Source organism: Lactuca virosa, chromosome 1 (genome assembly GCF_052849685.1).
Source record: "Lactuca virosa cultivar CGN04683 chromosome 1, Lactuca_virosa_CGN04683_v6, whole genome shotgun sequence".
NCBI lineage: Eukaryota > Viridiplantae > Streptophyta > Magnoliopsida > Asterales > Asteraceae > Lactuca > Lactuca virosa.
The window spans coordinates 37,714,621-37,737,144 of record NC_136426.1 but is presented as its reverse complement, the minus strand read 5'-3'; the positions used below and the strand labels follow the sequence as shown (position 1 = coordinate 37,737,144).

At 36.4% G+C, this 22,524-nt stretch overlaps 1 pseudogene across 1 annotated transcript; it reads right to left on the bottom strand.

Moving 5' to 3' along the window:
* Positions 1-4,427: 4,427 nt before the first annotated feature.
* LOC145105149 (G-type lectin S-receptor-like serine/threonine-protein kinase CES101) lies at positions 4,428-8,324 on the bottom strand (annotated as a pseudogene). The gene is made up of 7 exons (XR_013707251.1): positions 7,044-8,324; positions 6,632-6,740; positions 6,266-6,450; positions 5,989-6,199; positions 5,675-5,912; positions 5,444-5,594; positions 4,428-4,911 (listed from the first exon to the last, which is right to left on the bottom strand). The product of XR_013707251.1 is annotated as a G-type lectin S-receptor-like serine/threonine-protein kinase CES101 (transcript).
* Positions 8,325-22,524: the final 14,200 nt, after the last annotated feature.

Below are 22,524 nucleotides of genomic sequence, written 5' to 3'. Positions count from 1 at the left end.
ATAAATATTTTGTTAGAAATCAAAATTCTAATGATCCGGTTAATAATTTTAATGTTCCACCTAGTACTTCCAATGATTCGGTTGATATTTCCAATGATTTTGAAAAAATGATTTTTTTGATAAAGATAAACCAAGTGATTTTAATATTTTTGATCCTAGAGTATGGGATGATTTAGATTCAAAAATGAAAGATTTACTAATAGAAAAAGGGCCAAATAGAGAAGTTGATACCAACACAATTTTTCCAAAAGATTCACTTGGTAGATATTTTTCATTTGATTTTTTTATTCGGAAATTAAGAAATGATGATTCTTTTGATAGAAAATGGTTAGTGTATTCAAAAGAACTTGATAAAGTTTTTTGTTTTTGTTGTAAGTTGTTTAAAACCGTTCGAACTAAAAGTAGTTTAGCAACCGAAGGAATTAAAGATTGGAAGCATCTTAGTGAAACATTAAAACAACATGAAAATAGTTCCGATCATATGGATAATTTAAGAACTTGGAATGAAACGCGAATTAGGTTAAATAAAAACGAAACAATTGACAAAGAAATTCAAGAAATGATAAAAAAAAGATACCGAACATTGGAAAGAAGTTATGGTTAGAATTATTTCTGTTGTAAAATGTTTAGCAAAAAATAACTTAGCTTTTCGTGGTACAAATGAAAAAATTTATGAAAACTCAAATGACAATTTTTTAAGTGTAATTGAATCGATTGCGGAGTGAGATCCGGTAATGAAAGAACATTTTCGAATGATTCAAGACAAAGAAACACATAATCATTATCTTAGTCATAAAATTCAAAATGAATTAATTGAAATGTTAGCATCCGAGGTAAAATGTGCAATTATTAAAAAAATCAAAAAGGCAAAATATTTTTCTATAATTCTTGATTGCACTCCGGATGCTAGTCACCAAGAACAAATGACTTTGATTATAAGATGTGTAGATTTGGAAAGTGTTCCATTAAAAGTTGAAGAGTTTTTTTTTAGAGTTTTTAATTGTAGAAGATACATCCGGTCTAGGTCTTTTTAATGTTTTACAAGATGCCCTAAAATCTCTTGATTTGGACATTAATTATGTTCGTGGTCAAGGGTATGATAATGGGGCAAATATGAAAAGTAAACACCAAGGTGTTCAAAAACGATTGCTTGATATAAATAAAAGATGGAGTGTTTTACTTGAGTTTATTGATGATCTAACACTTAAATCATTATCAGCTACTCGTTGGGAAATTCATATTGAATGTGTTAAAGCAATAAAAACACAATTTTATCAAATAAGAAAAACTTTAAAAAAAATTATCTAAAATAAGTGATAATGGACAAGTGTGTAGAGATGCTGATTCACTAGTAAATGGTGAATTTTCTAGTTTTGAATTTATTTTAAGTTTAGTTATATGGTATGATATTTTGTACAAAATTAATTTGGTAAGCAAAAAGTTACAATCCAAGGAAATGCTTTTTGATGTTGCTGTAAAAAATTTAGAGGGGTTAATTAATTATTTTGAAGGATATAGAGAAAGTGGGTTTGACTTTGCTATTAGTGAAGCAAAAGAAATAGCAAATAGTGTTAAAGTTAAACCCGAATTTCCTCAAAAACGCAATAAAAAAAGAAAAAAAACATTTTGATGAAATTCCAAATACCGAAAGAGAACACCAATCTTCTCAAGAAGGATTTAAAAGGGATTATTTTTTTTTATTCTTGTTGATATGACTCTTGCTCAATTGAAAAGTAGATTTGAACAAATGCAATATTTTGAATCGATATTTGGTTTTTTGTTTGACGGTTCCAAATTAGTTTCTTTAGTTGATGATGAATTAAAGAAATGTTGTTTAAATCTTGAGTCCAATTTGAAAAATGGTGAAGATTATGATATTGATGGAGATGGTTTATTCATTGAGTTAAAATTTTTGCAGAAAATGTTGCCGGATGAAGCTTACAAAAGTTGAAGTCCTTGGACATCTATTAAAATAATGGAGTATGCAAGAAGAATGGATATGTTCCCTAATGTGTTGGATGCATATAGGATATTATTGACGGTGCCGGTTACGGTTGCTTCCGCGGAAAGAAGTTTTTCAAAATTGAAGCTTTTGAAATCGTATCTCCGAAGTACCATGACTCAAGAAAGATTGAATGGATTAGCAATTTTAAGTATTGAAAGTGATTTTTTAAAAAATATTGATTATTGTAAAATAAGAGATGTTTTCGCTTCAAAAACTGCGCGAAGACATCGTTTTAGGTATTTTTTGTATATTTTGTTTGTATTATTTGTTTGATTATAAAAATTACTGCATTTCTTATATTAGAAATTACTGCATTTGTTTGATTATATGTTTTTGTTATTGTACGGTACACATATAAGGGCATAATTTTTTTAACTCGCCCCGGGTAGTAAAAAACAATGGACCGGCCCCGGGAGTGAAGAGATCAACAACAATGACTCCACCAGATAAAATGCTCAGGTTGCCATGGACATCTATCATGAGTTCGCCATATCTATCTGTGATCAGATTATTTCAGTTTGCTACCCAAACTGGGTTATATCTGTTGTACAAATTATCATATTCACCATAGTTTCTTGTTATTAAGGGCTTGTAGCATATCCCTAAATAAGGGCTTATGCTAGTGCCAAAGTTAAAGAACTTCAAACTAAAGACCTTGTTTGACGAAACTAATTCATCATCCCAGTCCGTGAGATGTTTCCCTTGTTGTAAGGTATTTGTTTTTTATCAGCAACAAGGATTGCTGAAAAAATAGAAAGATGAAGTGTGGGTGAGTATGAGGAATATACGTCATTTTTTTTCAAAGAAGAAGTGGACTAAAAAGACGGGATTTTGGTTGGACAGAAAAGCTCTAACATTAAGTGATTATTATCATCAATACTCTTAAGACACTTTTCTTGACTTAACCTTCCACAACTCCTGTTTAATTACCTAATGCTGTGTTTGGCGCGCCACAACTAGCTGATAAGCTAGCTTATTTTTCGAGCTTTTTTATGTTGTCGTGTTTGGCAAGCCAAAAAGTAGCTTATAAGCTAGCTTTTTGAAAAGCTACTTAGACTAGCTTTTTAGGAGCTTTTTCAAAATATTCCAAATACACCCCTTAATTAATTATAGAAACACATACTTCTACATGTCCTTTTATGTAATTTTATATATTTCAGCTAGCTTTTCAGCTAGTTTTACCAAATGTTATTTTTTATCAGCTAACTTTTCAGCTATCAGCTAGCTTTTTATTTAACAGCTAGCTTTTCAGCTATCAGTTAGCTTTTCAGCTAACAGCTAGCTTTTCAGCTAGTACGCCAAACATAGCCTAAGACTTAGTCAACTGAAGTAGACATCCCTTTAGTGTTGATGTGATTAGAGCCCTGTTTTTCAAAGCTCCCATAGTCTTCGCCCTTCTGCCCCATTCTTCACGGTTTAATTATATCGGACAATAGCTCTTATCTCTTTGGTCTTTCTTTTATAATCATGAAGTTTAATTATTTATAATATAAAAATGCACCAATTACTCGGGTGGATCAATGTTGATTAATTACATGCTGCGCCCCACCTCAATAGCATCAGTCAGTCACAATTTGCCTACTTTTCATTTAACCCCCTAAAGTCTGTAAAACATTTAATTTACATCTTCTATTTTTAAATTTTATTTTATACAAAACTCATTAAAGGTCTTCAAGATGGTTGAAATAACCTGTATAAAATATAAACTGCATCAAACTGGATCGAGACCGGATTGCATCGGGCCATATTAGAAATATGGGGTAAGAAATAACACTTGTAAATTCTAAGAATTGTGTAATCACTTTGAGATTGAAGTATTTGGATGATATCTCTAATCTTCAAAAACAGAAGAAGAGAATGAGAATATGTTTTCGTAAGTACCAAAATTCTAACCAAAATATGGTTAAATATTTCTCTTGTCTGAAAACTGTCTTAACTGGCACAAGATAGTTTTCTGTCCCAAAACTGTCTTCAACAATAAAAAAATTGTAACAAAAACAGGAATTTTAATAAGAATAATAACAAAGTCAAAAACAGGGTTCATTTTCAATGATTCTATCCCAGGCAGGAGCTCTGCCCCTTGGACCCCGCTCCTAGGGGCGCTCCCCACGGACATCCGTTCGTTTAGGGGTTTCATCCATAAATGACAGTCTACTTTGAATCTTGAATAAAATTAAATAAGTGTGCATTCCGCACCTTCGTTACTTGTTTAATATTCATCAAGATTGATTTTGGTCAACAAATCAATCCATTACACTTAAATACAGTTAATAAAACAATTCACCAACAAGCTATACTACTTATATTCGGCTGTTGGTGCAATTACGTTATCAAGTCACTCTTAAATATAATTACGCAGGTTCATCAACTATCTTATCATACTTAATTTGGTAGAAGTAACAAAGCAGACAAGTAGAGTAAGTCGGGTAACGAGTTTTGTTTATATTAGTATAACTTCTATAAACACATCATACTCTAAATATTTATAAAACAATTAAAACAGTGAATAATGTGTTAGCAACCGACCATATTTCTTTCCATGCAGCGACTCTATAGATCGCGTGACAAATACATATATTACATATGTTTATTTCTGCCTCCTATCTTGCTACTAAAATCGAAATTGATTGCCCATTTACAGAGCCATTTCCCAAATTAGCATTTCTTACAGAATCTGCCTCATGCCTCTCAATGTAGAATGCTGGTCGTTTTGGCTCTGGTAAATGCATTTTTTCATTTGTGAGCATAGAAATAACTTCTAACATGGTAGGTCTGTCCATCGCATGTTCTTGAACACACAAGAGACCCACATGGATGCATGTCATTACTTCCTTGGGATTGCATGATTCTTCCAGTATCGGATCCATCAACTCCAAACTTCTGCCTTCGTTCCACTGTTCCCATGCCTGAATCAGGTTAAGCATTTATGCAACATTGTTTAAGATATATGTGGAGTCCAAGATTGTCTCTCCAAAAAAGCCCTTATGGAGAAAGGGAAGACTCAAACATATATACACTTATAGGACCATGTCACACTAATGTGGGATACACTAACACCCCCCACAGAGATGGGGGTTCGACGAGGATTAACATGGATTTGTTGGGGTCCTATATATCTTGGACTCCACATATATACTTTTTGGAAAGACAATCTTTGACTCTACCCACATGGATTAACACATCCATGTCTATCCACAATTCCACATCGAGCCTCCGTCTCTAAAGGGAAGTATTAGTTTATCTCACATCGATACGACACGGTCCTATAAGTGTCATTATATATTGGAGTTCCCCCTCTATCCATAAGGGCTCTTTTCTTTTGGAGAGACGATCTTGGACTCGACATATATTTTACACATTGAGTTAATGACTTTCTTCTCAAACAATAAATAACTTGCCTCAAATGAAAAAAACCAGTCTTGGATAGGATTAACTTACTAGCCCAAGAAGGTTGAGTGGGTGTTCCACATCATAGCTACCATGATTCATCTTGTTGCTCACAATTTCAAGCAACAAAACACCAAAACCAAAGATATCTGTCTTGGTTGAAACCGTGCCTTTCATCATATACTCTGGCGGCATATAACCACTGGATATCACATCAAGCTTTATCATTTGTGAGTTTGTGATAGGAACTCCTACTGCAGACAAGACATGTTATGGACTCACCGTGTTCCAACGACTCTACTTGTATTTGCTTCAAACTCATTGATCTCAATTAATTTAGCCATACCAAAATCGGATATCTTCGGCTTCAGGTAGTCATCTAGCAATATGTTACTTGCTTTCAGATCTCTATGAATAACCCTCAACCTTGAAAATCTATGGAGATATAGGAGTCCTTGAGCAATGCCATCAATGATTACAAAGCGATTATTCCAATCCAGTAATCCTTTCTTCCTAGGATCTGTTAACAAATAAGTAGCAGCATCCAAAGAAATAACCAAGCTCATGTGCAAAATGTAGCAAATGTTAGATCTTACCAAATAGAAAGAAATCCAAGCTCTTATTTGTCAGGTACTCATACACAAGTATTTTCTCTTTCTTCTCAACGCAACACCCTATAAGCCTGACAAGATTAGTGTGTTGAAGTTTGGCGATGAGTTGGGTTTCATTCTCGAACTCCTTGACTCCTTGTTCAGAGCTTCTTGAAAGTCGTTTTACAGCAACCTTTTGCCCGTCAACTAAATTTCCCTGTGAAATCCAGCACCTGAGCTTTTATCTGGATTGTTTTTTAAAAGGGTGTCTTTGGAAGTTTACCTTATAAACTGCTCCAAACCCCCCCTCTCCTAGCTTATTAGTGTTTGAGAAATTGTCTGTAGCAGATGAGATGCTTTGAAAGGTGAAGTAATGCAGCTCAGTGTTCATCTTCTTATCTGTTCGTACATACCTCTGTAAGCGCTTCCGCTGACGCAGTAACAACTTTTGGATTTTCTTGGATACCCCTAATTTGTTAATAAAAAACAATTGATTACATAGGTAGAATGATTAGTATTGAAGTCAAAACTTTCTACCGTTGTACATCAACTCGAAGTTTAATTTGGGAATTATAGAGCATTTCTTTAAAAATATAGAGAAATTGTTGAAAGCCGGGAAGATAACAGAGTGAAAAGTTGAGGTTTATACCTCTAATATGAAGCTTCTTGCATACCAAGTAGCATGATAGGAGTGAAGCCAAAGATCCTATCCCGATGATGAACCAAATCCACTTCTTCTTTTCTGCATTTAAAAAATTCTCTTTTCTTATATGCCAATAACTGTTATGATCATTTGCAGCAAATGCTAGCGCACGCATATTTTATCTTTAAACGATAATTAATAAATAAACAATTCTTTGATTTGTTTTACAGTTATATTAATGGGCAAGATTAAATTTTCCCTACCCCTACAAAAGACATCCGAAATGAAACAAATGCGTAGGAGAGAAAAACAGATCATGTATAATAATAAAGGGCACTTAAATTTGAATTTTGACCAACAGTAAAGCATCAATATTGTGAACTTACTAACCTCTCTCATAAACGATGGTGTAATATACTCAGAATGGGTAATTTTCAGCATGGGTTGGGTTGTATATCCTTTTGCCATAAGTCTTGCACTCTGACCTGTTTGTTGTTCCATAAGTATAGGCTATGCAAGAACAATTACTCCAGCATATTCTTTGGCAATCATATGAAGTCAAGTTATAGCTTTCATCATATTCATTTACGTCTCCATATATATATACGTTGCCAATTCTCCTCTCAAAGTAATAGCCTTTCCTACAACTTAACTCTTCAAACTCATATTCAGCACAACCAACAACACCGGTAGTACTGTACGTTGAGCTTGAGCGGCATTGGATGTAAACGTAAAGAGCTGAAGCCTTAAGCTGACCGCCTAAATGCATCCTCAGAGCTGGCGATGAATCGTATGTTTTTGTTAAATACATGAAGGATCGCTCGGTTTCGTTAGATATATAGTAGAGGCGGACATCAGGGCAAGAATTTTGTAGAGCAGTGTTTTGAAATCCACCATTCTTCCAAGATCCACTCTTCCAGTGGATGTTCCCTCGCCTCAAGATCACCATTTGACCTGTGCCATTGGGGTCTACTGTGAACCTAAAGATCCATCGGCTGGAAGCTCGTGACTCCGCCAAGAAGTGAGTGACCATCGATGCCCAGTCTTGAGATTGATCCCCAGTTTCATCCCAGGAAGAAGGGTGTCTGTTGGGTAATCAAAGCTTTGCCATAAAACCCGTTTAACAGACCCATCTGGATATAGTTCTTGCAGTATGAAATTTCCATTATCCAACAGGGTACCACTTGCGTTGCGTGCTACTGGAGTAGGACTAACGAGATCAACTACACTGACTCCACTAGATAAAATGCTCAGCTTGCCATGGACATCTATCATGAGCTTGCCATACATATCTGTGATAGGATTGTTCCTGTTAGCCACCCAAACTGCCCTATCTTTCAGATCATATATATCATCACATCCTGCACAACATCCAGCGCAACGAATGGTTTTTGGATTCTTGTTGTACAAGCGATCATCATATCCACCAGAAATTTTGCTTCTTCGGGGGTTGTAGAATACCCCTAAATAAGGGCTTATGCTAGTGTCAAAGCTAAAGAACTTCAAAGTGAACACCTTATTTGATGAAATCAAATAGTCCCAGTCCTTGAGCTCTTGACCTTGTTTTAAGGTATCTGTTTCTGAGTAACAAGGACGGATTAAAAGATACCATGTTAAAGTGACGAAGATGATGAGGAATATACCATTGTCTGCCATCGACAAGATGTGATCTAGTTGAACACAGAAGTCCTAACATCAGTTGATTTAATCAGAGATATATCAAGGACATACGTTGACCACTCAGAGATATATCAAGGATAGACAAAATTACATAAATGATCCTTGTGTTTTAACAAATGTCACAACTTTAGTTATTATTAATTTTTTTTTATGGATGTGATTTTTATGGTTTCTAAATCTTGTATGGTTGATCTATGTGGTTTCATATTATTTGCAAAATTGATCTAAAATTAATAGTGTACCCTTATTCAATTTTATTTTCCTTTATTTTTTTTTTATAAAATTGTATTTAAAATAAATAAAAAAAATAAATCGAAACCCGCACTACACCAGCCCACCTCAACCCTACCTTAATACCATCACCACCTCCTCCCCCCTTCATCGTCTTCTTCTTCCTCATGTCTCTCTATCTAAGTATCTAACAATTCATCTCTTCAACAAATTAGTGATTAATGTCATTGAAATTAATCTCACCGCTTTTGTCCTTCTTCCTCGTATATGAATATGCCCCATGCCATATTCATCATCTTCTCCACCTTGCATCTTCCATCATACTGTAACGCCTGGTTCCAGTATGTATTTAAATTTATAATTTATTCTAATTTATACAACAACTCGATAAGTTGGGAGCCTCAAACTCGTCGAGTAGAGATTGTAAGGGCCGTGCATTTAAGTGACCTACCCGACGACTTAGGAGGCCTCAACTCGACGAGTAGGATGAGGGAAATAAAACCCTAATTTCCAGGGTTTTGTAACCTATTTAAAGAACATAAACTCCCCTAAACAGCCCCTCATCAGCCTCCCTAAACCCTAAATCGTATTGTGAGCTCCTTGTTGGGAAACTAGAGGTTTTTGAGTGGATTTTTGTGTGTTCTTGTGCTTGGTGAAGGACTTGGAAGAGCTTGAAGGTCATCGAGCTTGAGGAGAGGCACTAGATCTGGGATCTCACCCATCTTTGGCAACATTTTGAGGTATACAGTCTCAAACTTGGTGCTTAATAGCTTAGAACTTTCTTGGTTTTGTTTTATGGATCTTTTAGACCCCATTGTTGGAACATGATAAACCCTCATAGTTGTGATGCTGAAAATTTCCATTCTCAGTGTTAATTGGTCCTTAGATTCATAAAAGGGGCCTGAAACCCGTTCACGCTCAAGAAAAGACCATGTCCATAGAAGTAGGTTACTATATCTCGAGTTTAGATCCATTTGAGGCATGCAAAGCCATCAAGTTGTCGACTTTACGAATGTATACAATGGAAACAACCTAGATCTATATTTTGGAACCTTAGATATGAGGAAAGGGCTTAATAGATTAAGAACTATGAAGAAATCGGCGAGTTCGTAAGAGAGCTCGGCGAGTTGGTTCGGGGATGTCCCGATTCTGTGAAAAAGAGAAGCTCGGCGAGTTAAAGGGGAACTCGACGAGTTGGATTGCGATTTCATGATCACTGTGATTCATGGGAACTCGGCGAGTTGAAGGGAAAACTCAACAAGTTGAGTCAACTCGGAGCGTTGACTTTGACTTTGACTTTGACCATAGTTGACCCTAAAAGGGTTATGAGCATGAAATGGTATCTAAGGGGTTGTTTTGGTTCAGGGAGTGAGTAGAGCTGATTTCGGGCAGATACGTTTCAGCTATCATCCGACATTTGAGGTGAGTTTCCTCCTGGTTTGAGTGGGTCGAAGGTACCAATGTCGGCCCGTGTATGTTATGTGTGCTGATTAGTAGCTATGTATGGGCAGGGCCCGTATCTTAGCATTATTTGAGTATTGATATGGAATGGATTGGTAGATTTGGTAATACTTTTTGTCTGTGTGATACTTGTATGTGTTTCTTAGTTAGCTGAGTGTGGGCGAGGCCCGAGTCTCACTAGTATTCGAGTGTGGACAGGGACCGTATCTCTAGTTAACCGAGTGTGGGTGGGGCCCGTAACTCCTAGATAGCTGAGTGTGGGCGGGGCATGTATCTCACTACGTCTGGGCGGGGCCCGTATTTCATAAGGTGGGGCCCGTTAGCCGAGTGTGGGCGAGGCCCGTATCTCCTAGTTGCATGTTATGTGTATGGTATGTGGTAGTTTGGGGAGACTCACTAAGCTTCGTGCTTACAGTTTTCAGTTTTGGTTTCAAGTACTTCCGGTAGCAAAGGGAAGAGCTCTGGATGACTGCATTACACACACCATGATGTTTAGCCTGGGATGTTACTCTGATATATTTGACATGTGTTTTGATATGGATATATCAATTATGATGTTTTGAGATACTATGGTTTCTGTTTTGATAAGATGATATTAATAACTATGGTTTATTTAATGATTTAAAAATGAAATTTTTGGTCATGATTTTTAGGACGTTACAAGTTGGTATCAGAGCCTTGGTTTGAGGGATTCAGGCACACTCTCGGGTGTGTCAGAACTCAAACTGAGGACATGGTATGAAAATTTTCAAAACAAAAACATTTTTATAAAAATGATTTTGAGAAGAGAAGGGTGTGGTGCATGCAATCAGTCGAGCTCAAGTAAGTTCTCCTAAATTACTCATACACGTTTATGTTATGATATGAATTGTGAATATGTGAGTTGCATGCTAGATTAGGGCTAAGGATCTAGGAATGATGCCTTGTATGTCTACTGTATGACCTTATTGAATTACATGCTAGTACTGATTAGTCAGTGATATGATGGCCTGATTATGATATGCTTGGTTTTGTTTACTCAATGCCCGAATGCTGCTTGCTTTGTCCTTTTAGGAGTTCTAGTTATCTTTAACTTACTAGTAACCGAATATGTTAAGTTACATATTATGAGGACTAAATAATTTCAGAAGGTTAGGTTTAGCCTTATTTCGCAACTCTTGTTTGAGTCTAACCGTTGTAGGGAGAGACCTCTCATTCGAAGAATTATCTGGTCTTAGTAATATGCAATGGTATTCGCGAGCTAGTAAGGGAAAGGTAGCATGGACTTCTTATACAACTGATGGCGGAGAGTGGGTCGGAGATGTTGGATTAGGTGTCTAAGCCCATAACTATTATTGGCATGTACTCGACCCGAGAGTAGCATGGTCCATTTGGGTTGCATAACACCAGGATAATTTGTTAGGATGGACTCTTGAGAGAAGGTTATATATGATTTATTAATATATTATAAGTTCTAATATATTAATATGAAATCATATGTTTTAGTTAGTATTGATCAATAATTAATTTGGAATTGATTTTGTGATCAAAAGAGACTAATTAAATCTATAGGGACTAATTATGGTAATTAGTTATATTTATATGTGTTGGGCTTATGATCCATGGTGGACCAAGTTTATGTATGGATACATAAAGAGTTGGGCCACATGAACCATGGATCATAAAACCCATGGGTATGGATTTGGGTTATACCCATGACCCTTGGAATCCAACATATAAATATGTACTCCTTAGCCAAAAAACGCCTACACACATGTACTTGGAGTTCATGGAGGTTTTTGGTGCATAGAGATTCTCTCTCAAGAGCCACCTTTGTCCTAGGTGAGTTGTGAGCCATTTGAGGTATTCATACTTTTGGTGCTAAGCTCTTAAGGCCAAATACATCAAGACTTCAGGCTACATATAAGGTATGTTACCCTAACTAGTATCTTGTATGGTATATGTCAATTGCATGCTAGTTATAGGCTTAATACCTTGGAAACATCATTGCATGTATAATTAGTGAAAACATAGATCCAAGGTATTTAGGGTTGTATGTGCACCATAGGATGTTGTAGTACTAAAAACCCAACATGAGATTACCCTAAGGCAAGCCTAGGATGAGATTCAGCAATCTCATTATCTCACTTTCATAGGCTTTCAGAACATTATACAAAGCAGCAAAAGAATAACTGTCGAAACTCTGTTAAGTTTTGATCATCAACCTTATGTTCTTCCTTTCTTTCGGCAATCCCATCAAGAAAGTAAAATTGTACTCCAGACTCGAACGAGTGACACCATAATGAGTACACTTGAATATGAACCAGTTCTAGTGATCATAGTATAACTTGATGGTTTCGTTGTCTTTCTGCTTGAACTCACACAATTCCAATAGGAAATGCCCTGGTATTTCTCTTTCAACATATCCTAAATTTCCTTCGCGTTTTTGCAACTTCAAACATAATTGTAAACAACTCATGGAAGAGCACCATGCAGTTCTAGAAGACATTTCTTATCATTTGCTTTCTGTTTTTCTATTTGCATAGAAACATCAACAGAAGAACCACCGGTTCCGACTTGTTCAAGCCTTCTAGGATGAAAATTTCCACTTGTAATGCACCTCAAAAGATCTTCATCGATACCGTTGAGATAATTCTCCATTTGATCGGCCCATTGCTCATAATATTCATGTATGAGCATCAGAATTTTCGTCGATGATCCAAAAAAATGAGAAACGTTTGACGTCGTGTTCATGTTGAATTTCATCATTTCGTATGGACAAAAGTGATTTTTGATTTCAGAAAAGAGATCTAATAGAATAATCAATCAGAAATTGATCAGGAAACACTCGATCTAACAAATTGATTACAGATATGTCACACCCCAAACCAGACGGCAGAAACGTCCGGGGGTGGATGACTTTATTTGTAGTATCACAACACATGCATCATAGTAATCAAAGTACAAACAACCATTGTATTTAAAAAGTGTAAGTATTTACATGTGTTCAATCATTGTATATTGAAACCAAAATAGTTATTCAAAAGAAGAAGACATGACTCAAAACAGCTCCATCTTCTCAAAAGCTCGGGGAGTACATGTCTACTGATTCCCTGAGAATACAAGTAATTTGAAAAGATAGTATCAACATAAAGTTGAGTGAGTGCGTAAGTATTTATGTTTGAAAGTATGTTTATGTTTCTTGAGTATGTAAACTGTTTCAGAAAATCCTATATTTTCTGTTGTATATGAAAAGTAGTTTTAATCTCATAAAATCGTTCCGTTTGTAAACCAATGTTCTGTATTTGTATTCATTTATGTAAAACTTGTAACTGTGAGTGTGCCTGGTTCCACCAGTTGTTATTGTAAACTGTAATGTAATACTGTAAATTGTATCTTGTAAAACTAGTACTTTGAAAATGTACTTATGTTTAGTTAATTATACACTAACGTATTGTTAATACCTTTTTAATGAGTTATTATAACCATACTGACTAGATGGTCTGACTCAACTCTATGAGTTTGTTAAAATTGTTGATAACAACTGTCACTTGTAGGCGTGTATGCCTGACTGTAGCTAGGAGTCTGAGTGTGGGGTTGTCAATCCCAATATTGATCTATACACACATTGGTTCGATCCCCGACTGGAGATTCTGGTTATAATATCAGGACTTTAACTATATTGTTTAAATGAATTAAACAACCGGAATCAAATGACTCATAAAAAGCATATAAACGTTACATGTATAATAGTTATGAAAACCTAATCATTCTGAAATGAATGATTGACAGTATGCCCCTGAATTACTATATGAAAGATGTATGCTCTTGATTAGTTTTGAATCAAACCCTTGTTCTTGTAAAACAATGTACTTTACTATACTTGAATCGTGAATTAATGTTATATGAATCATAAATTATACATATTATAATTTATATGTACTTTCAGAATTGATACTAACTGTTCATGAATACAACCCCTTGCTCTATATGTTACAAAGGGTATTTGAACTGAATGAAATAGCTTTTATATTTATATACATATAAAAATATATGTAAGTAAAATTTAAATGACGCTCGGACAAATAACCGATACTTATAATCCCACATCCAAACAAGGAAAAGGAACCAAAGTGAGTTATCAGTCCTAAGCCTTTTAAACCTTATATATATATATATATATATATATATATATATATATATATATATATATATATATATATATGATTTCTGGGGAAAAATATAAGTTTATAAAACTATTTAAAAGAAGTTTAATATTTTAAAATACTTTTGGTGACTTGATGTCATTTTAACACAATCTTTGAAACTGTTTGATTTGATGATAATTGAAATCCATTTTGATAAGATATATTGAAACCATTTATTTATAACACAAAATCTTTGTGTTAGACTTGTATTCCACCCCCCCCCCCAAAAAAAGTAAAAACTATGAAAATACGGGGGTATGAACTCACCTGTAGTGAGTGATTCGAATGAAGGATCGATATAGGATGCTAAGAATGTCAAGTGAAGTCTTGAACACAATTGGATCCTATTAAGCATATAATGACACATGTATGTGTATAATTAGTGTGTATAACAACTAATCATGTAAGGTAAACAACCTTAGGTGCTAGGAAACACTTTAAATTAAGTGTTACAATCACATGTGATTGAAAGTAAGGAGTTCACGGTCACACTATAAGTGTTTACGGCCACACACATGAAGTGTTTACGGCCAAGACTTGTTCTTATGAAGGGTTTATGGCCACATGATGATCTTATGAAGGGTTTACGGCTACCTGAAGATCATATGAAGGGTTCACGGCCATGGATGAAGGGCTCACGACAGTGAACTCTTAAAGATCATGCATTTGGGTGTTTGTTTCTTGGTTGGAATCAAGTGTTTCTAATGTATAACAAGATGATCGAAGAGATACTCACGTTTTGAAGGTCTTTAGGGAGTTTACGGCCCAAAGAACAAGTGTGTGTTCTTGGTGTAAAGGATGATGATTTGAAGATCTAATCCAAAAGTGTTGAATTCATGGATGGAATCAAAGAACTTCTTGTGAATAAGAAGGATATCAATTTAATATGGAAGAATCACTTACGATTTTGAAGAGAATGAAGAGTGTTCTTGATGATACTTGAGAGAGTTTTGAGAGTTCTAGACTTGAAGATGTGAGAAATGAAGGAATACCATACTTATAATGAGGAGTTCACGACCATCATGGGTTCACGGCCGTAAACCCTAGTTTGCGGCCGTGAACTCTTAGTGAAGGTGATTCTGGCTCAATTGCAACTCAATTATTTCAAGTTAATACTTCCTAACACACAATCCTTGAGTGTACTAGGCTTAGAACTTTCAAACAGTCCCTTAACAAAGCTAAAAGTTAACAGAAACAAGTATGACTTTTGATTGAATTGATTGACTTTACAAGATGGAAAATAACGGGATGTTACAAGATACGAAACAAAACAATCAACCAACACAAGTTTTCTTAATCAATAATGCAGAAAACTTTGAATTGGAAAGAGCGTTTCAAAAATATTGAAAATACGATGTTACACCCCCGAACCGAATGGCGGAAACGTCCGGGGGCGGAGGAAGTCATTGGACAGTATCATAACAATTGAATATAAATGAAACAAGCATCACAACCATTACATTGAATAGTAAATAAGTTTACATTGTACTCAAATGTTGGTTACATGACATCAAATGCATGCGACAAAAATGAATGAAATGAGGTGAAGACGTCCCATCCTCCAAAATGCTCTCGTGGTTACCTGTTTACTGGTTTCCTGAGAATGAAAATTGATTTAGAAAAGCGTCAACAACTTAGTTGGTGAGTTCATAAGCGTTTTTGTATGCGAAGGAGTTTGTTACTGTTTCTTGTAAAATGATAATGCATACTTCTAGAAAATCCAATATTTTTTTTGTAAATGAGTTGTAGTTTTAAAACCCTAAGACCAAAAATGTAATAGTATTGTTGTACACAAATATAGTAGGATGCAACTTTATTCGTATATAAAGTCGTTTGAAAGCAGATTTCTTTATGTATAAACTATATTATACTAGAAAAAACTGTGTAACGTAGTTTTATGTAAATAAAACTATTGAAGATGTGTTGACCCGTAAATCAAAGTTTGACGATACTCTATGTGAGTTATTATAACCATGCTAATGCGACTAGTTGCCTGAACGACGCGCTTCAGACGTCGGAACTGTTATGACATTTATCACCCCAGACTTGTCGGTCTAACTGTAGCTAACAGTTTAGGTGCGGGGTTGTCAATCCCATATAGATCTATACACAAGTGTCACATTCTCCCTACAAGAGACTCTGGTCATAATTCAGGTCTTATATAGTGTACTCTGGTGGGTACGGTGAAGCCTAATCTCTCACAAACAATATTAATCGATTTACGTGAACTGAAAATGTAGTTTTGTGACTCCCAAACTATACCAATTATAGTTTATCATGTTTTTTTTCTAGAACATTTATATAATCCTTTATATAAATAAATAGTAATCATGCTTGTTTAGTTTCGTTTGTAAGATTAAACCTCATATCTTATGTTAAAACCCACAAAATAGTGGAATAAATAGAATGCACTACTTTTTGTTGGAAAAACTACATTTTTGGTAAAAAGGTTCCAAAAACCTTATAGTTTTGTAAATCCTAACTTTCCTTATGATTTTTATAACATAGATCTAGTTTTGTTTTTGTTATTTTTACACTTTAAAACTAATATAACACAAATATTTGTACAAAACTAGTAGTAATCACATCTTATGCAAATAAAGGCTTATACTTTAACATGAAGATGGAACATGAAAATACTTGTAAGATAAACAAATTTTGACTTGTATTCCCCCCCCCCTAAAAACATGAAAAAGCTTGAAAATGTGGGGGGTATGAACTCACATTGAGTGGATTTGTGGGTTGTTTGAGAAGGTAAAGTGAAGATTTCGAGCCTAAACTCTTGATTGGAGTGGATGAACTTCCTTGGAGATGGTATTATCCTAAGGGTTTAACACATTTTAATGTGTGTAAATAGAGTGAAATCAACATAAAAATGTATAAAATCACTAGGAAATCTCGAAAATACTTACAAAAATCTACGGATGATGCTTGGAGAATGTTGAACTTGGAAGATCCTAGGTTTGTTCTTGAGAGAATAAGGAAGTTAACAGAGAGTAAGATAAAGAAATGGTAGGGTTTTGGGTATAACATCATCCAAAGATAAGGAGTAGGAATTGATGTGATATTTACTTTGATAATTGTTGGTTATTTCATGGATATATGTCGGGTATAAAATTGCATGGGAAAAGATTACACTTTCAAGTCATAAAGTCAAACCTTATCCTTTTTATCCCACTGAATTCACTTTTGGATGCCCCACATGGTTGATTTTGGCCATTGCAAGACCAAATTCCATTTGTTCTCTAGGTGATTTCGGCCTTAACTCCTCCACTATGTAGATTTCAGTCTTAGTGGGTTCTAGGTGGGAGATTTCGGTTCTAGACTCACCTAGCTTGTGTTTTCGGTTTTGTTGCTTTACATAGAAGGATGATTTCGGTCTTAGAAAGACCGAAATCTCATCCTTTGTGGGGTCTAGGCCATGAATTTTAAAATAATGTTTCAAGTTCATGATTCTATGTTCCAACGATTTAGCTTTTAAAGGTTAACTACGTCATGGTTTTCAAAGTTTATATATATATATATATATATATATATATATATATATATATACACACACACACACACACATACATACATATCTTTATATTTAATCCCACAAATGATGCCCCTTTGGCTTTCAAGTTTTATTGCATTAAAGTTACATAGATATACATTGTGGGTACACTTATACACAAGACCTCTTAGACCTTGATTGACCCAAAATTTTCTAGTTGTCACATCATCCCCTCGTTAGAGGAAATTTCGTCCCAAAATTAGCATATTGGACGGGCTCTTGTAACTAGGAGAAAAGTTGTGGGTATTTCTGTTTCATTTGATCTTACCGCTCCCAAGTGAATTCAGGCCCTCGCTTGACGTTCCAGCGGACCTTTACTGTTGGTATACGGCTCTGTTTCGTTCTCTTGATCTCCTAGTCCATGATTTAAACGGGTTGCTCTATTAAGTGATGAGTATCGTTTACCTCTATCTCGTCGAGTGGGACCACAAGCGTTTCATCAGACATACACTTCTTCAGGTTGGACACGTGGAAGATGGGATTTATATTATTGAGTTCATGTGGTAGACGTAGCTTGTAAGCCACCAGGCCAATTCTAGCAAGGATCTCGAATGGCCCGATGTACCTTGGATTTAGCTTCCCACGTTTTCCGAAACGTATCATTCCCTTCCAGGGAGAGAGCTTCAACAGTACGCGGTCTCCGACCTGGAATTCCAAGGGTTTTCGTCGCTTATCAGCATAGCTCTTTTGCCGATCCCGGGATGCCTTTAACCGTTCACTGATTTGAAATATCTTTTCCGTAGTTTCCCGTATGATCTTCGGGCCGGTGAGAGTGCTATCAGGAACTTGCCTTTTTGCTAACTGTGTGTCACCCACTTCAGCCCAGTAAAGAGGGGATCTGCACTTTCATTCGTAGAGGGCTTCGAATGGTGCGACTTTGATGCTAGTGTGATAGCTGTTATTGTAGGAGAATTCGACAAGTGGCATGTGAGCATCCCAATCTTTTCCAAAGTCTATCCCACATGCCCTTAGCATTTCTTCTAGCTTCTGGATGGTCCTTTCGCTTTCACTATCCGTTTGAGGGTGATAGGTTGTACTCATATCAAGTTTGGTTCCCAAGGACTTTTGTAGCGACTGGCAGAGCTGAGAGGTGAACCTACTATCCCAGTCGGAGATAATGATATTGGCACACCATGTAGTCACACGATTTCTTTAATGTACGTGCTTGTGAGCTTCTCCATTTTGTCGGTCTCCTTTATTGGTAGGAAGTGTGCGGATTTGGTTAACCCATCGACGATTACCTAGATAATGTCAAGCCCACCCGTCGTCTTGGGCAGCTTCGTTATGAAGTCCATGGTTATCCGCTCCCACTTCCACTTGGGTATGTCCGGTTGCTGAAGCAATCCCGAGGGCTTTTGATACTCTACCTTGACCTTGGCACAAGTCAGGCACTTGCCCACATAGCGATCTCTGCCTTCATGTTTGGCCACCAATAAAGTTTCTTGAGGTCCAAATACATTTTTTCTGAACCGGGATGAATGGAGTATTTTGTCTTGTAAGCCTCGTTCATGACCACGTCTCTGTACCCGCCGAATCTCGGTGTCCAGATTCAATTAATGAAGTAACAAGTCTCATAATCCCTGACTTCGAAGTTCTTATCCATTCCCCACAATGCTTCCCCTGCGACGTTATCGGGTTTCAAGGCTTCTAGTTGTGCCTCCTTGATCTGTGCGGATAAGGGGGAATGGATGGTCATAGTCAACGACTTTACCTGACGGCCCGAGTATTCTTTCCGACTTAGGGGTTCTGCTACTACGTTAGCTTTGCCCGGGTGATAACGGATTTTGCACTCGTAGTCACTTAGTAGTTCAACCCATCGTCGTTGCCTCATATTGAGCTCCTTTTGGTTTAGGATGTGTTGAAGACTCTTATGATCTGTGAAGATGGTGCATTTAGTGTCGTACAGGTAATGTTTCCAGATCTTTAGGGCAAACACCACTGCCCCTAATTTAAGGTCGTGTGTGGTGTAATTAACCTTATGCGTCTTGAGTTGTCTTGAGGCATAGGCGATGACCTTTCCTCATTGCATGAGCACACATCCCAGGCCCTGTTTGGCTGCATCACAATAGACCACAAAGTCTTCGGTCCCTTCTGGGAGGGACAGGATTGGTGCACTGCACAAAGCTTGCTTAAGTGTTTGGAAGGCGAGGGCAAGGACCCGGGCCTAGCACTTATGATCGGTAGCGACCGTTAGCTAGGTCGTGTTTTAGATAATCGTCTCGTTATCTTTGACGTATTTATAGAGGGATACGTTAAAAGTTCCTAAGTGACACTCAACTTGCCTTGAGATTGTGCGTGGTTGGACTCGTTCTTTCTTGATTTCTGCCGTCCTTCCTTGGGATTTTTCACCTGCACACCATGTAACATCTCCAATATCACGGGCAGAAAAGACCAATTTGTTTATGCTTATTTAAAATAAGAGTATCCTTTTTGAGGAATAATATTGTGGAAATATATTTTATTTATATTAAAACGTTGGTATGTCATCGTCAATACAAAAACATAATCGTAACGAAATATTACAAGCCTTACAGTAATTAAACTAGTGGCCTAATATTCCTTGAATCTCTCAGCATAATGTATATTTCATATCACTACCTGTGATACAATAAACTGAGTAGGTCAGGTTGGGAAACCTGACGAGTACATAGGGATTTAAATCCCATAATGTTATAACATATATATTTTAGAACTCGCAAGATATAATTTCACCTCTCATAAGTAATTTAGCCCACCCCGTCGATCCTCACAACAACACGATCAATACTTCTCGGATCTAGAACGAATGGCTTTACGTAATCCATACTCCCGGATCAGGTATCCATACTCTCGGACTAGGGACGAATGAATGCACCTACTCCATACTCCCAGACTAGGGACGAATGACTATGTCTAATCCATGCTCTTGGATCAATGGCAAATTACTATGCCCAATCCATACTCTCGGACTAGGGACAAATGACTGTAGCTACTTTGTACTCCTGGACTAGGGACGGATGACTATGTCTGATCCATGCTCTTAGATCAATGACAAATGACTATGCCCAATCCATACTCCCAGGCTAGGGATGAATGACTATGTCTAATCCATGTTCTTAGATCATAAACAAATGTTAGAGTTCTACTCTCCGTGTATATATCACCCATACTCTTAAGGAGATACTACCTGATATTCATCTTAATTAGTTTAGATCTCTTCCATAAGTCCTAAATCATCATATATTATCAGATATGTTCTTAATACATATTCCAGGATATAGAAAATATCTCACATATAAACTCTTTAACATAGATTTAATAGTTTAACTAATAATTGTATGAAAATCATGTTCATGAAAGGGACTATGCACTAATTTTTTAAAGTGACGACTTGAAACTTGGACAACGCTTCGTTTCTAGCAACTGTCTTTTCCTTTGACGTAACCTAGTATCATTATCACTAAGTCTTAGTCTAATGTTTCTTGCGAGTAATTATTAGTCTAGATTCATTATTAATTCAAAGTTTACTAATCCATAGCTGATAAGGGACAACTACGTAAGACCATATTAGAGGTAGGGTATGTTTCACATACATAGTATATTGTTCGGAAAGCCCACTGTAACATCCCAAAATTCAAGACCAAAAATTTCATTTTTAAATACGTTATTATAAAACCAACGGTATAATTAAACATCCATAATATCATGGCATGCCAAAACCAAAGTAGAAATAATCAAAACATGTTATCATAAAACAATATCAGAGTATAATCCCAAAGATCTAATGTGTGGAAAACCATAGTGTGATGCGCTGCGATCGAGCTGGCTCCTTTCTGTAACACCCAAAATTTTCATGCCAAATTAAAACTTTTTCAAAACATTTAAAACACATGGTTATTACAAACTTGTTTTCAAAATAGTATATTGTCAGAGTATCCCATAATCAAATCATAAAATCATAAAATGTGAGGAGTGGTACGATCACGCCTTTGCCTTCCCGCGATCATCAGAAGTACCTGAAACAATAATCGATAAATGTAAGCTCGAAGGCTTAGTGAGTTACCCCCAAAATACCAACACCACACAATCATAATCATAACATATAAACCATCAGCATGCATAATGAGCCTTCAGCTTGACTGGACCGCCTCGCATTCCTTCAGCCCATCTGGACCGCTCTCCGAGCCTTCGGCACGTCTGGACCACCACGCAGGGCCTACAGCCTATCCGGACCCCTCGCCGGGCCTTCGGTCTGACTGACATGCCCTCCTGGGCCTGTAGTCTATCCGGACCGCCCTGGGTATGTTGGCCTTCAGCACAAAGCAGGTCCGCCTCAACCCAACCCCCAATCAAACAACATGTGCACATAATATCATACACTAGCTCATATCATATAACAGTCAAACCGATCTAACAGATCACTAATCATAGCAACATCCTAATAACCGGGATATAGAACTAATCACTCACTAACATATTATCATCCTATAACCAGGAAACTGACCTAACCAGGTCACTAAGCATAAGCATACCACCATCCTAACTACCAAGATGTAATCAACAAACATGTCATACCATAATCCAGATACCAATATATAAAAGGGGTAGCCTTGGTGCCTTAGACCCTGTTGATATAGTGAGGATAACTCACCTCGCAAGTAGCTCGGAAGGTAGTGTCAAACTCTTCCAAAAGTAGCTCCAACTCCAACACCTATATTCACCAATGTCCTTTGCTATCAATATTAAATATACCAAAATATCCTCAGAAGTCAATTGGTCAACCCTTGGTTAAGGTCAAAGTCAAC